Source organism: Oncorhynchus mykiss, chromosome 16 (assembly GCF_057628025.1).
Source record: "Oncorhynchus mykiss isolate SJ-2025 chromosome 16, ASM5762802v1, whole genome shotgun sequence".
Taxonomy (NCBI): Eukaryota; Metazoa; Chordata; class Actinopteri; order Salmoniformes; family Salmonidae; genus Oncorhynchus; species Oncorhynchus mykiss.
The window spans coordinates 54,905,623-54,921,774 of NC_143037.1; the positions used below are offsets into that span (position 1 = coordinate 54,905,623).

The 16,152-nt window shown below is 43.4% G+C and overlaps 1 long non-coding RNA gene across 1 annotated transcript; it reads right to left on the bottom strand.

Moving 5' to 3' along the window:
* Window positions 1-4,106: 4,106 nt before the first annotated feature.
* LOC149976927 (uncharacterized) lies at window positions 4,107-12,035 on the bottom strand. The gene is made up of 2 exons (XR_016487371.1): window positions 11,880-12,035; window positions 4,107-11,464 (listed from the first exon to the last, which is right to left on the bottom strand). It is a non-coding gene; the product is annotated as an uncharacterized LOC149976927 (long non-coding RNA).
* Between the last annotated feature and the right edge of the window lie 4,117 nt (window positions 12,036-16,152).

Consider the following 16,152-nt stretch of genomic DNA (forward strand, 5'->3'; position numbering starts at 1 on the left):
ATGCGTGTGCGCCCATGCAATTAAGTAAGTAGCTAAGTATCAGTTTGGAGAAAGAAAGTATTTGCAAACGCATGCTTGAACTACTTGGCTTCTCCCTCTCCCAAGCATTATAACTCCCTAATTAAACATAAAAAATGGTTACCTCGGTCAACCCTCTACTAAGCAGTGGTGAGAGAAAGTCTAATTGTCCTCATTTGAACAGTTTTCCAGATTTTATCAATAAAAAATTCAAAAGTTGTTCTTTCATTATGTCACTATCAACAAACCAGAAATCTATCAAAAAAACTCAGTTGCCAGTTAATCTGCGATCATTAAAACTCTACACAATATTGTGTATTCCATCTTACAATGGCAACTTGTTTGTGGTTACATGACAAGCAGGTTTGGGGAGTATTGGATTACATGTAATCTGTTACGTGTAAGGGATTACAAAAAAAACGGTAACTGTAATCTGTTATGATACCAGCAAAAATATTGCAATCAGATTACAGATACTTTTGAAAAACTACATGATTACTTCGAGGATTACTTTTAAATTCAGAAAGGAGGTTTGCAAAACAAATCTTTGAAACGTCTTGTTGTTTTCCCAATGACATTCAAATCAGCATTGAAAAAAGGCTTTTTGAAACCAGTGAAACATGGCTCTTGCACAGCTGCACAGTGCAGATCCCAGCCTATGGAATAAAAGTGGGGCTTTCATTGCTCAATCTAATTCATGCAGATAACACTTTTTAATCCATAGCCCTAATGGACACATGTTCAAACTCGTACACTTTTGATAGACTTAAAGGGGCAATCTGTAGTTGCTAAAACAATTTTATATATATATATACATACACACACACACACACACACACACACACACACACACACACACACACACACACACACACACACACACACAGTACCAGTCAAAAGTTGACATACCTACTCATTCCAGGGTTTTTCTTCATTTTTACTATTTTCCACATTTTAGAATAGGGAAGATATCAAACTATGGAATAACACATATTGAATCATGTAGTAATCAAAAAGTGATTTTTCAAGAATATAACTTATAAATGCCTCATGAGCTTAGTTTAACTGTCACACTACATAAGAACCCAAAATATAAGCTTGTTTTTCTCCAATGTTTGTAAACTTTGTAAATATAAACAAACACTGTATAGCCTCATAACATGGTTAAAACAATAATGTTGATATCATGGATGGTCAGACCTTGCATCCATAGTTCTGTCTATTAATCTGAGAGTGGTTACATTTCTCCAGGCCCATCCCTCAGCTTTTTACCAAAACAGAGGCGGGCGACCATTTTGTTATTGTTTCATCTGTGGATTTGCCCTTTAAACAGCTGCATATTATCTAGATATCAAAGTGTCACCAACAAAAAGTTATTGCAAATGCAGCCTATGGCATTCATTTTTCACATGTAAATAGCACTTTTCAGTAGTGCTCAAAGCATGTCATTCCATGAACGCAGCACTTATTTTTCAACCCAAATCAATGAGCCCAATCAGTCCTACATGACAACAAAATCATAAACAACAGAGTAGGGCTGGCTAATAAGTCCTTAGTTTTGGGGTGATGCTCAGGTAAAACAATTTGGCTAATCTATACTTCCATATTTCCAAGTCCTGTTCTTGAAGACCAAGGGGTATAACATTTATTGGAATGACTGGAATTCTATTTTTTGTTTTTGTTTTGTTGTTGGTATTTATCAACAATTTCGTGGTATCCAATTGGTAGTTACAGTCTTGTCCCATCGCTGCAACTCCCGTACGGACTCGGGAGAGGCGAAGGTCGAGAGCCGTGCGTCCTCCGAAACACAACCCAACCAAGCCGCACTGCTTCTTGACACAATGCCCGCTTAACCCGGAAGCCAGCCACGCCAATGTGCCGGAGGAAACAAGGTACACCTGGCGACCGTGCCAGCGTGCATGCGTCCGGCCCACCACAGGAGTCGCTAGAGCGGCCAAACCCTCCCCTAATCTGGATGACGCTGGGCCAATTGTGCGCCGCCCCATGGGTCTCCCGGTCGCGGCCAAGGATCTCTAGTGGCACAGCTAGCACTGCGATGCAGTGCCTTAGACCACTGCGCCACTCGGGAGGCCCGTGACCGGAATTCTGACAGACTTTAGTTTTTAATGTAAAGATACTATTTAATCATATTATTATGTGTAGTAGAAAGTGATGGGTTAGAAGAAGCCTACATAATCAACCCATAAAGTAAAATGTATATATGGCCAGCTATGTAAACGTTAACATTGATTTATCCTGCAATAGATCTGGTTCAATTGGTAACATACATGTTTGTCTTCTTTTAATGCTTCTTAAGGGGAAAGTAATCTAAAAGTAACTGAATGTAACTCACAAATATGAGTATAGAATGAGTCAACAACATTATGTGGGTATGAGTTAACAGAATATGTACTTTTCAAAGTGAGATTTTCAAATGACAGTTACTTTAAATGTAATGTTGAGGTATAATGGGAGAATCATTAGTACAATGTCCATGTCCCAAATAGCACCTTTTTGCCTACAGAACTCTATAAAAAGGAGAGCACATTATAGGGAATAGGGTGCCATCTGGAATGCACAGTCTCTGTGGAAGACTGTGACCACGTTGCATACCTTAATCCACTAACTGACATGTACTAACGCACACTTCCTGCAGGCTGAATGGCAGAGAAACACACTCACAGCAAGCATAGCAAGCAAAAGATGAACGCTACAGCGGTAGAGAAAGAGAGAGAGAAAGAGAGAATGAGGGGTGAGAGAGCGATAGAAAGGAGGAAAGAGAAGTCGCCGAAGGCCACAGGAATATTTCAGAAGGGTGGGTAGGAGCAGAGGGGAGAGAATTAATTAACAGAACACCTGTCTCTCTCTGACTCCTAATAAATCAGAGGGATTTCATCTGGCTGGAGTTCTCCATTTCTGAGGGGAGTTTACGTTTCTGAGGGCGTGGGGAGGAAAGGGGAGCAGATAACAACAAAGTTCTCTGGCATCTTGAACTTGAATTTATTTCAGATTGACACCTTATTGGTTCTGTATCTCATTCATCCAACCAGAGTTATTTTCCAACATTTGAAATGCAAAACAGCTTGCGCAAAACGTGTTACACTTGTAGAAAGACTTCAATCGTATAGTACAGTACCAACAAGATAAGCAACAAGATTCCCAATATGTTCCAGGTCTATCTCATTACAAATATAGAGTGATAGTGTAGAAAAAACGGGACCAGTTTCACATATGTAAGTATACCTATGTGTATATATATACATTACAAGATCATCCATTTAGATGGCATAGCAGTTCAGACGTATTTTTGTCCTCGTCCTGTCGTGTCCCGTATATATATATATTTACAACTTTTTTTTCACATACATTTTTAATTTTCCAAAAACTCATCTTCAGAACACTCTCCTGCAATCCGTTTCACCAATTTATATTTATATAAAAAAGTATTATTTACCTCAGATCTGTGATCCTCCGAGAGGCTAGCCAGAAATTAGCCAGAAGCTAGCCGGGAGCTAGCCAGAAGCTGGTCCAGAAGCTACTCTGAAGCTGGTTCAGGGGCTAGTTCAGAAGCTAGTTAGCTTATTTACTGGCTAATCGTTGGTACTCAGCTGACCACGGTTTGTGGTCATCGGCTGTCCTTTGGCTCGAGAATCTATCGCCAGTTTTGTACGGCGCGGTGCAGCGCAGCGCGGCTCGGAGCGGAACATATCGGACCAATTTTTCTCTCCATGTCCCTGGATTTCGGCCGCTGGCTCTGGACGTCCATGCCTGGATCTCGCAGCTAGCTAGCTGCTATCCGTGTGACTATCGGCTTTCGTCGATTCCGGAACTAACATCAATTGTTCCGGAGCTAGCCAGCTGAAGAGTTCCATCAATCACTCCTGGGCTGCAGTCATCTATCCGGACCCGTTTTGCTGCCTACGCGGAGCCCCACCGGGCCTTCACGGCTAGACTGCCGACGTTGTCTACCCGAGGGAACTGTCCGGCTGGCTTCTCCGGCGCAATGTTGCCTGGGCGCACATCTGCGGCCTGCTAGCCGTTTGCTATCTTATCGGCTGCTATCTGAATAGACAATCGGACAATTTTTATTTTATTTTTATTTATTGATTTATTTTTCTTCTTGGGCCTCTATAACTATATCTATTGTTTTTATTTTTGTTGTTGTTGTGTGATTTGGATTCATCCCCTCTACCACACGGAAACCCACTAATCTACTGACGGAACGCAAGAGTTGGCTAATAACAGACCTCCATCTTATGCTAGCTTGCTCCTATGCTAGCTGTCTAAATCGCCGTGACCCCCAACCAACCTCTCCACTCACTGGACCCTTTTGATCACTCGACTGAGCATGCCTCTCCTTCATGTCAATATGCCTTGTCCATTGCTGTTCTGGTTAGTGTTTATTGGCTTATTTCACTGTAGAGCCTCTAGTCCTGCTCATTATACCTTATCCAACCTATTAGTTCCACCACCCACACATGCAATGACATCTACTGGTTTCAATGATGTTTCTAGAGACAATATCTCTCTCTTCATCACTCAATACCTAGGTTTACCTCCACTGTATTCACATCCTACCTTACCTTTGTCTGTACATTATACCTTGATGCTATTTTATCGCCCCCAGAAACCTCCTTTTACTCTCTGTTCCAGACGTTCTAAACGACCAATTCTTATTGCTTTTAGCCGCACCCTTATTCTACTACTACTCTGTTCATCTGGCGATGTAGAGGTGAATCCAGGCCCTGCAGTGCCTAGCTCCACTCCTATTCCCCAGGCGCTCTCTTTTGACGACTTCTGTAACCGTAATAGCCTTGGTTTCATGCATGTTAACATTAGAAGCCTCCTCCCTAAGTTTGTTCTATTCACTGCTTTAGCACACTCTGCCAACCCGGATGTTCTAGCTGTGTCTGAATCCTGGCTTAGGAAGACCACCAAAAATTCAGACATTTTAATTCCAAACTACAACATTTTCAGACAAGATAGAACTGCCAAAGGGGGCGGTGTTGCAATCTACTACAAAGATAGCCTGCAGAGTTCTGTCCTACTATCCAGGTCTGTACCCAAACAATTTGAACTTCTACTTTTAAAAATCCACTTCTCTAAAAACAAGTCTCTCACCGTTGCCGCCTGCTATAGACCACCCTCTGCCCCCAGCTGTGCTCTGGACACCATATGTGAACTGATTGCCCCCCATCTATCTTCAGAGCTCGTGCTGCTAGGCGACCTAAACTGGAACATGCTTAACACCCCAGCCATCCTACAATCTAAACTTGATGCCCTCAATCTCACACAAATTATCAATGAACCTACCAGGTACCTCCCCAATGCCTTAAACACGGGCACCCTCATAGATATCATCCTAACCAACTTCCCCTCTAAATACACCTCTGCTGTCTTCAACCAAGATCTCAGCGATCACTGCCTCATTGCCTGCATCCGTAACGGGTCAGCGGTCAAACGACCTCCTCTCATCACTGTAAACCGCTCCCTGAAACACTTCAGCGAGCAGGCCTTTCTAATCGACCTGGCCGGGGTATCCTGGAAGGATATTGACCTCATCCCGTCAGTAGAGGATGCCTGGATATTTTTTTTCTTCCTAACCATCTTAAATAAACATGCCCCATTCAAGAAATTTAGAACCAGGAACAGATATAGCCCTTGGTTCTCCCCAGACCTGACTGCCCTTAACCAACACAAAAACATCCTATGGCGTTCTGCATTAGCATCGAACAGCCCCCGTGATATGCAGCTGTTCAGGGAAGCTAGAAACCATTATACACAGGCAGTTAGAAAAGCCAAGGCTAGCTTTTTCAAGCAGAAATTTGCTTCTTGCAACACTAACTCAAAAAAGTTCTGGGACACTGTAAAGTCCATGGAGAATAAGAACACCTCCTCCCAGCTGCCCACTGCACTGAAGATAGGAAACACTGTCACCACTGATAAATCCACCATAATTGAACATTTCAATAAGCATTTTTCTACTGCTGGCCATGCTTTCCACCTGGCTACTCCTACCCCTGTCAACAGCACTGCACCCCCAACAGCAACTCGCCCAAGCCTTCCCCATTTCTCCTTCTCCCAAATCCATTCAGCTGATGTTCTGAAAGAGCTGCAAAATCTGGACCCTACAAATCAGCCGGGCTAGACAATCTGGACCCTTTCTTTCTAAAATTATCTGCCGAAATTGTTGCCACCCCTATTACTAGCCTGTTCAACCTCTCTTTCGTGTCGTCTGAGATTCCCAAAGATTGGAAAGCAGCTGCGGTCATCCCCCTCTTCAAAGGGGGGGACACTCTTGACCCAAACTGCTACAGACCTATATCTATCCTACCATGCCTTTCTAAGGTCTTCGAAAGCCAAGTCAACAAACAGATTACCGACCATTTTGAATCTCACCATACCTTCTCTGCTATGCAATCTGGTTTCAGAGCTGGTCATGGGTGCACCTCAGCCACGCTCAAGGTCCTAAACGATATCTTAACTGCCATCGATAAGAAACATTACTGTGCAGCCGTATTCATTGATCTGGCCAAGGCTTTCGACTCTGTCAATCACCACATCCTCATCGGCAGACTCAACAGCCTTGGTTTCTCAAATGATTGCCTCGCCTGGTTCACCAACTACTTCTCTGATAGAGTTCAGTGTGTCAAATCGTAGGGCCTGTTGTCCGGACCTCTGGCAGTCTCTATGGGGGTGCCACAGGGTTCAATTCTTGGACCGACTCTCTTCTCTGTATACATCAAAGAGGTCGCTCTTGCTGCTGGTGAGTCTCTGATCCACCTCTACGCAGACGACACCATTCTGTATACTTCCGGCCCTTCTTTGGACACTGTGTTAACAACCCTCCAGGCAAGCTTCAATGCCATACAACTCTCCTTCCGTGGCCTCCAATTGCTCTTAAATACAAGTAAAACTAAATGCATGCTCTTCAACCGATCCCTACCTGCACCTACCCGCCTGTCCAACATCACTACTCTGGACGGCTCTGACTTAGAATATGTGGACAACTACAAATACTTAGGTGTCTGGTTAGACTGTAAACTCTCCTCCCAGACCCATATCAAACATCTCCAATCCAAAGTTAAATCTAGAATTGGCTTCCTATTTCGCAACAAAGCATCCTTCACTCATGCTGCCAAACATACCCTTGTAAAACTGACCATCCTACCAATCCTCGACTTTGGCGATGTCATTTACAAAATAGCCTCCAATACCCTACTCAACAAATTGGATGCAGTCTATCACAGTGCAATCCGTTTTGTCACCAAAGCCCCATATACTACCCACCATTGCGACCTGTACGCTCTCGTTGGCTGGCCCTCGCTTCATACTCGTCGCCAAACCCACTGGCTCCATGTCATCTACAAGACCCTGCTAGGTAAAGTCCCCCCTTATCTCAGCTCGCTGGTCACCATAGCATCTCCCACCTGTAGCACACGCTCCAGCAGGTATCTCTCTCTAGTCACCCCCAAAACCAATTCTTTCTTTGGGCGCCTCTCTTTCCAGTTCTCTGCTGCCAATGACTGGAACGAACTACAAAAATCTCTGAAACTGGAAACACTTATCTCCCTCACTAGCTTTAAGCACCAACTGTCAGAGCAGCTCACAGATTACTGCACCTGTACATAGCCCACCTATAATTTAGCCCAAACAACTACCTCTTTCCCAACTGTATTTAATTTATTTATTTATTTTGCTCCTTTGCACCCCATTATTTTTATTTGTACTTTGCACATTCTTCCATTGCAAAACTACCATTCCAGTGTTTTACTTGCTATATTGTATTTACCTTGCCACCATGGCCTTTTTTGCCTTTACCTCCCTTCTCACCTCATTTGCTCACATTGTATATAGACTTGTTTATACTGTATTATTGACTGTATGTTTGTTTTACTCCATGTGTAACTCTGTGTCGTTGTATCTGTCGAACTGCTTTGCTTTATCTTGGCCAGGTCGCAATTGTAAATGAGAACTTGTTCTCAACTTGCCTACCTGGTTAAATAAAGGTAAAATAAAATTAAATAAATACATTTAACAAAGTGAGAACATCACAAATCATCATAGTTGAAGGACAGAAATCAAGTCATTAGCTCATAGAAAAGCAACAAAAACGTAACAACACAAACCAACTCTCACATATTGTAAACCAGGTGCAAACCACAATATTACCTGCAAAAGGCCTGTGTAGTAACACAGCTAATTCAACTAATCAAAGTCTTAATGAAAGACTATGGCAAATTGATCATTTGAATCAGGTGTGTTACCACTTGGCTGGAACAAACACCTGCAACCACACCGGTCCTTTGCAGATACGTTTGGCCACCCCTGCTGTAAACAAACATAAAAACTGACCATAGTGGATAGACAGAGAGCCATCAGGGAAACAAATTAATTGATGGGACCTGAAATGCAAAAGAGTCTCTTTTATCTCACTCTACCTCTCCTCCCTTCACCTCCCCATCGGTTCCGCTTCTTTTGGAAAATAAGTTATGCACTGCAGTCCTAACTCATGTTGCCAAAGGACGCGTCGCTTGCTTTGAGACATACAGTACAGTTTGGACGGGGAGAGAAAATATGGGTACAGCTTTGGTTAGAAAAATCGTAGCACACAAAAGCAGACAGACGGTAGACCCAAACAGACAGACCGTGGACACTTAGAGCAAGCACCTATCATGTTATGTTACTGAGTTACAGCATTAAACTCGTTTTACGAGACATCTTTAATGGATTGATTAACTTTACTCTAAAATATTATATATGCAGTGCCAGTCAAAAGTTTGGACACACCTACTCATTCAAGGGTTTTTCTTTATTTTTACTATTTTCTACATTGTAGAATAATAGTGAAGACATCAAAACTATGAAATAACACATATGGAATCATGTAGTAACCAAAAAAGTGTTAAACAAAGAGATTATTTTTAAAGCGATTCTTGTTCAACAAGAGATTCTTTGCATACTCTTGGCATTCTCTCAACCAGCTTCATGAGGTAGTCACCTGGAATGCATTTCAATTAACAGGTGTGTCTTGATAAAAGTTCATTTGTGGAATTTCTTTCCTTCTTAATGCGTTTGAGCCAAACAGTCGTGTTGTGACAAGGTAGGGGTGGTACACAGAAGATAGCTCTATTTTGTAAAAGACCAAGTCCATATTATGGAAAGAACAGCTCAAATAAGCAAAGAGAAATGACAGTCCATCATTACTTTAAGATGCTGAAATATTTCAAGAACTTTGAACGTTTCTTCAAGTGCAGTTGCAAAAACCATCAAGTTCTATTATGAAACTGACTCTCAATGAGAACCACCACAGGAAAGGAAGACCCAGAGTTACCTCTGCTGCAGAGGATATGTTCATAAGAGTTACCAGCCTCAGAAACTGCTGACCAAATAAATGCTTCACAGAGTTCAAGTAACAGACACATCTCAACATCAACTGTTCAGAGGAGACTGTTTATTTAGAATTCAAGGCACACTTAACCAGCATGGCTACCACAGCATTCTGCAACGATACGCCATCTCATCTGGTTTGCACTTAGTGGGACTATAATTTGTTTGGGCTGCAATCTGAGGTGCAGTTAACTCTTATTAACTTATCCTCTGCAGCAGAGGTAACTCTAGCGCTTGATGGTTTTAGAGACTGCACTTTCCAAATTGACTGACCTTCATGTCTTAAAGTAATGATGGACTGTCGTTTCTCTTTGCTTATTTGAGCTGTTCTTTCCATAATATTAACTTGGTATTTTACTAAATAGGGCTGTCTTCTGTATAGCCCCCTACCTTGTCACAACACAACTGATTGGCTCAAATCCATTAAGGAGGAAAGAAATTCCACAAATTAACTTTCAATAAGGCACACCTGTTAATTGAAATGCATTCCAGGTGACTACCTTATGAAGCTAGTTGAGAGAATGCCAAGAGTGTGCAAAGCTGTCATCAAGGCAAAGGGTGGCTACTTTGAAGAATCAACAATATAAAATATATTTTAATTTGTTTAACACTTTTTTGGTTACTACATGATTCCATATATGCTATTTCATAGTTTTGATGTTTTCACTATTATTCTACAATGTAGAAAATAGTCAAAATAAAGAAAAACCCTGGAATGAGTCGGTGTGTCCAAACTTTTGACTGGTACTGTATATATATTACTTAGAAGCTTAACAGACTGCATCAGGGAGAATTTCTACTCACCCCATCCAGGACGTTCACGACAAGAAACAAAACTCCCACAATGGCACCGTCAGAACACGGGGACGCACACCCACCACCACACCATTTAAAGGACCACAACGAGAAACAATGGGTAAGCAAGCACCAGTCTTGTGCTGATGGGATGCGAAGAGAGAGAAAGAGGCTACACATGCCATGGGAAAATACTTATGGATGCAATAACTTAGGTTAAGGTTATATGGGTCTGGCTTTGAACACTTTAGCATTTCTATCACCATATTATGACCGTTGTAGTGAGCCCAGTCTTTAAACATTGTGCATATGTTTTTATTGAGTCTGAATCACAGAGCAAACAGGCTAGCTGCTGCTGACTTGAGCAGTGCAATGTTAGAGTTAAGGCTCAGGGGTCTTTGTGTGTGTGTGTGTGTGTGTGTGTGTGTGTGTGTGTGTGTGTGAGGGGGCTATGAAGTCTATAATAGGATATAAAGTCTGGAATTCATTTATGAAGATCAAATCGGTTTCTGTAATAATGTAATATGTAACTTATTAACACCACTGCTTGCACTACTTATACAGCAGCTTTAGAATCAATCAATTCATGTCTCTCTCTGGTTTCACCGCCCTTAATACTCCAGGAAATGTACACTGGATCCAATGGGATACTGACTGTGACCCAAGTGGCACCCTATTCCATATATAGTGCACTACTTTGACCGGATCCCTATGGGCACCCTTTCCAAAGGTAGTGCACCAAATAGGGAATAGGGTGCCAATTTAAATCCTTAATGACTCACTTTATGTGTGTGTAGTTTCAAATGAACAGGAGCCCTAGCTAATGAGTAACCACTAATATAACAGGGATACAACTGAACCGAAGGAGGAAAAGGGTGTTATACATACGCAATAAGTCACGATGGGGTGTGGTATATGGTGTGGTATATGGCCAATATACCATGGCTAGGGCTGTTCTTAGGCACAACGTTATTTAAACAGGGTAAGTCATGACAAATGACAACACATTTTGTTTTGCAATAACAACCTGACCACCACAATGATTCTTTGCAGGAAAGCAGTGGGTGTGTGGTGAGGGTGTGTGAGCATCGCCATGTTCCACTGACCTGGGCTGGAGGCCGGGGCACGCTGACTCACCAAAAGGGCATCCTGATTGTCAGCCAGGGCCTGCTTAGCCAAGTAGCGCTCTCTCTTCATCTTCAGCTCCAGAGACATCTGGCACCATCCAGTCTATCGCTTGCAGGAAGAAAAACACTACAAGCTGGAGAGAGGGATGGAGGGAAAAGAGCATACATTGGGGGTGACAGGAAGGTAAATAAGGATAAATAGATAGTGAGACAGAGGGATGGAAAAGAAGACAGGGTGAAATTAGACAGAAACCTCAGTGGAAGAAGAGGGATTCCGAGGAGAGTAGTATCAATAGAGTAAAGGTGATAAAATATAAAATAGTAAAATACCATTGGAAAGCCTGGGAGGCAAAGATTAGCAAGCTTCAAATGATCACAGGTACAAAATAACATACACATGTAGTAGATAAGGGGGTAGGACAGAACAAGTAATGAATAGAAAGACGGATAGGGCACAGTATAAGGAGAGAATGCAAAAGGCGCAGGTTAAATAGAGGAGCAAGTAGAAAGCAAACAATGACAGAGACAGACAGTCAGTTCCTTGCATACCTCGAAAGCGATGATGAAGCCTAACCTTACAGCCAGGAGTTCCCAGTAAACCAGAGTGTAATTTCCATTGTTGTCCCTAAAGGCTTTATATCTACAGGCAACACATTCATGGTTGTCAACAACAGGTCAGGATTGTCAACATCACCAATTCTGCCCTCTACTGGAAAGACTTGAGATGAAATGTGAAACATGCTAAACAAGGGAGTTTGGTATAAATATCCTAATATTAGCATTTGTTGGCAGTGGCTAGTCTAACAAAACTAAAGTGTGGATTGCAGTTACTCCTTTTCCATAGACCGCTGTCAAGCTACGGAATCACATATCTAAACATTTCAATGAACTATGCCTTAAAGTATATACAACAGCTATACTATATCTACTATAGTGTGTTCCAGTGTGTATTTATGATCATTATTACCTGCACATGGGATGGCTGGTGGAGCTGGGTGGAGCATAGGCCAGAGTGAAATGAACAAATCAGTTCAGATTGTTGTCAAACTTTTACTGGTAAAGCAGTCGCGGTAAGAAACCTGATGTGAAGGCAATCAAGAAAGCCTGAAAGGGGTAGATTGACATACAAAAGCATTTTAGATGGTACAGTAAATTAAAATGAACAGAAATTATAAAAACACTACATAATCATATTATAATCCTTTCAATATACTGCTTAAAAGGACATTACAAAATGTAAGGTTATCAGATGTTTTCAGACAAAATATTTCCAGACCAATTTTGGAATTGAAAGAAATACAGCACACTGGTGATGAGGTCATCACTACACGACTCACATTGATTTTTTAATTTTCCCTTTATTTATACAGGTTTCTCTCACTGAGATAACATCTCTTTTCCAAGAGAGACCTGGTCCAATAGCAGCAGTGTCACGTTCTGACTTTAGTTCTTTTAACATGTCTTTGTTTTAGCATGGTCAGGGCGTGAATTGGGTGGGTTGTCTATGTTCCTTTTTCTATGTTTTGGGATTTCTGTGTTTGGCCTGGTATGGTTCTCAATCAGTGGCAGCTGTTTATCATTGTCCCTGAGAACCATATTTAGGTAGCCTGGTTTCACTTTTGAGTTGTGGGTGATTATTTTGGTTCGCACCCGGGTATGGGCGAGGGGATGGTCTAAAGTTATACTGTTACATTAGTGTTTGTTACCACACGGGATCGTTTTGTTTGTTTCACTTTGTTATTTTGTATTTTTGCAGTGTTCAGTTTGTCTAATTAAAATGGACCCTTACCACGCTGCAAATTGGTCCGACCTCTCTTACTCCTCATCAGAGGAAGACGACAAACGTTACAGAATCACCCACCACCAAAGGACCAAGCAGCATGGTAACGGGCAGCAGCCGAAAGTGCAACTCCTGGACATGGGAGGAGATTTTGGATGGCAAGGGATCCTGGGTACAGCTGGGAGAATACCGCCGCCCCAAGGCTGAGCTGGAGGCAGCGAAAGCAGAGAGGCGGTGGTATGAGGAGGCAGCACTGCAGCGCGGCTGGAAGCCCGAGAGGCAGCCCCAAAAATGTATTGGGGGGGAGCACACGGGGAGTGTGGCGAAGTCAGGTAGGAGACCTGCGCCAACTCCCCGTGCTTACCGTGGAGAAAGAGGGACCGGGCAGTCATCGTGTTATGCCGTGAGACGCACGGTGTCCCTGGTGCGCAGGCATAGCCCGGTGCGACACCTAGCAGCGCCTCGTATCGGCCGGGCTAGAGTGGGCATCGAGCCAGGTGCCATGAAGCCGGCTCAGCGCATCTGGACTCCAGTGCATCTCCTCGGGCCGGGTACATGGCACCAGCCTTACGCATGGTGTCCCCAATTCGCCAGCACAGCCCGAGGTGCGGCGAGGTGGAATAGCCCGCACTGGTCTGGCTACGGGGAGCATTCAACCAGGTAAGGTTGGGCAGGCTCGGTGCTCGAGAGCTCCAGTGCGCCTTCACGGTCCGGTCTATCCGGTGCCACCTCCACGCACCAGCCCTCCGGTGGCAGCCCCCCGCACCAGGCTGTCTCTCCGTCTCCTTTCTACAGGTGCTCCCGCCTGCTCAGCGCTGTCAGAGTCTTCTTCCTGGCAAGCGCTGCCAGAGTCTCCCGTCTGTCCTGAGCTGCCGGAGTCTCCCGTCTGTCCTGAGCTGCCGGAGTCTCCCGTCTGTCCTGAGCTGCCGGAGTCTCCCGTCTGTCCTGAGCTGCCGGAGTCTCCCGTCTGTCCTGAGCTGCCGGAGTCTCCCGTCTGTCCTGAGCTGCCGGAGTCTCCCGTCTGTCCTGAGCTGCCGGAGCCGCCCGTCTATCCTGAGCTGCCGGTCTGCCCGGAGCTGCCGGAGCCGCCGGTCTTTCCTGAGCCGCCGGACAGCCAGGAGCTGCCGGAGCCGCCGGTCAGCCAAGAGCTGCCGGAATCGCCCTTTACTCCGGAGCTGCCAGAGTCTCCCGCCTGTCCGGTGTTGCCGGAATCTCCCGTCCATTCGAGACCTGTGGCTTGGGTCCTCAGTCCAAGGTCAGTGGCGAGGGTCGCCGCCTTAGAGGCCACGGAGGTGGGTAAAGAGGCGGAGAAGGACTATGGTGGAGTGGGGTCCACGTCCCGCACCAGAGCCGCCACCGCGGACAGACACCCACCCAGACCCTCCCCTATAGGTTTAGGTTTTGCAGCCGGAGTCCGCACCTTTGGGGGGGGGGGGGGGGGGGGGGGGATACTGTCACGTTCTGACCTTAGTTCTTTTATTATGTATTTGTTTTAGTATGGTCAGGGCGTGAGTTGGGTGGGTTGTCTATGTTCCTTTTTCTATGTTTTGGGATTTCTTTGTTTGGCCTGGTATGGTTCTCAATCAGAGGCAGCTGTTTATCTTTGTCCCTGATTGAGAACCATATTTAGGTAGCCTGGTTTCACTTTTGAGTTGTGGGTGATTCTTTTTTTGTATTTTTGTAGCGTTCAGTTTGTCTTATTAAAATGGACACTTACCATGCTGCAAATTGGTTCGACCTCTCTTACTCCTCATCAGAGGAAGACGACGAACGTTACAAGCAGAGGGAACAACGTTTCAGACAAAACAACTTACATACACTAAAACAACAGTAAACAAAACTATGAAACACACATACAGTACAACAAAAACATTTGACGTTAAAAACATGAAAGTCTTGACTAAAAACAGCTGGCCTAAAAACAATTACACTCTTCTATGATATATACATCGATCAAGTGTTTAAACTCCACCAATGATACTAGATCATCAAATTTTTAAATGTTCAGGAGAGAATTCCAGAACCACGGAGCTAAGTAACAAACTATTTCTACCATGACCTGTTCTAATTTTTGGTACTGTTAGAAGCAAATCAGAATGGGACTGTAATCAATATTTATTTACCGACCTGACTAAAAAAAAGAACATAGATAAATTGCATTTTACCCAATATGGCCTCATAAATCAGTGTATACCAGTGTTTAAGCCTACGCAAGGTCAATGACGACAAGCCAACAGCGCTGTAGAGATCACAATGATGTGTTAGACATTTTTGATTTGTAATGAACTTGAGGGCTGCACGATACACTGAATCAAGTGATCTCAGGGTGGTGGTTGAGGCTTGTATATATAACATCACTAAAATCTAAAACCGCCATTAATGTACATCATACCAGCTCCTTCCTGGCCTCAAAAGAAAAACAACTCTTATGCCGGTAATAAAAACCTATTTTCAGCTTGAGCTTCCTTATCATGTTCTCTACATGCACAGTGAAGCTCAGCTTAGCTTATCAACCCACACACCCAAATATTTGTACACTTTAACTTGCTCTATAGTATCTCCAGCCAATGTAGCAATGACATGATTAGTAACATGCTAGGCATTTGAAAATACCATGCATTTTGTTTTACCTGAATTTAGAACCAGCTTTAAATCATACAGATTCTGTTGTATGATGTTAAATGATCTTTGGGCATTTTCAAAAGATAAAGATAAACTACTACCACTTGAATAAAGAACAGTATCATCTGAATAAAAATTAACAGCCGCTGTTTCAATAAGATTCCCAATGTTGTTGATATACAATATGAACAACAGTGGGCCCAAAATTGAACCTTGCGGAACACCTGAGCACACCTCTATGGACTCAGATTTACAACCATCCGCCAGTACACATTGTGTACAATTTGATTGGTTTATAAATTACCTATCTAGAGCATGACCAGTAATTCCACAACATTTTAACCTTTCCACTAACACAGCATGGTCCACGGTGTCAAAAGCCATTGACAAATTAATAAAGACACACACACACAATGTAAC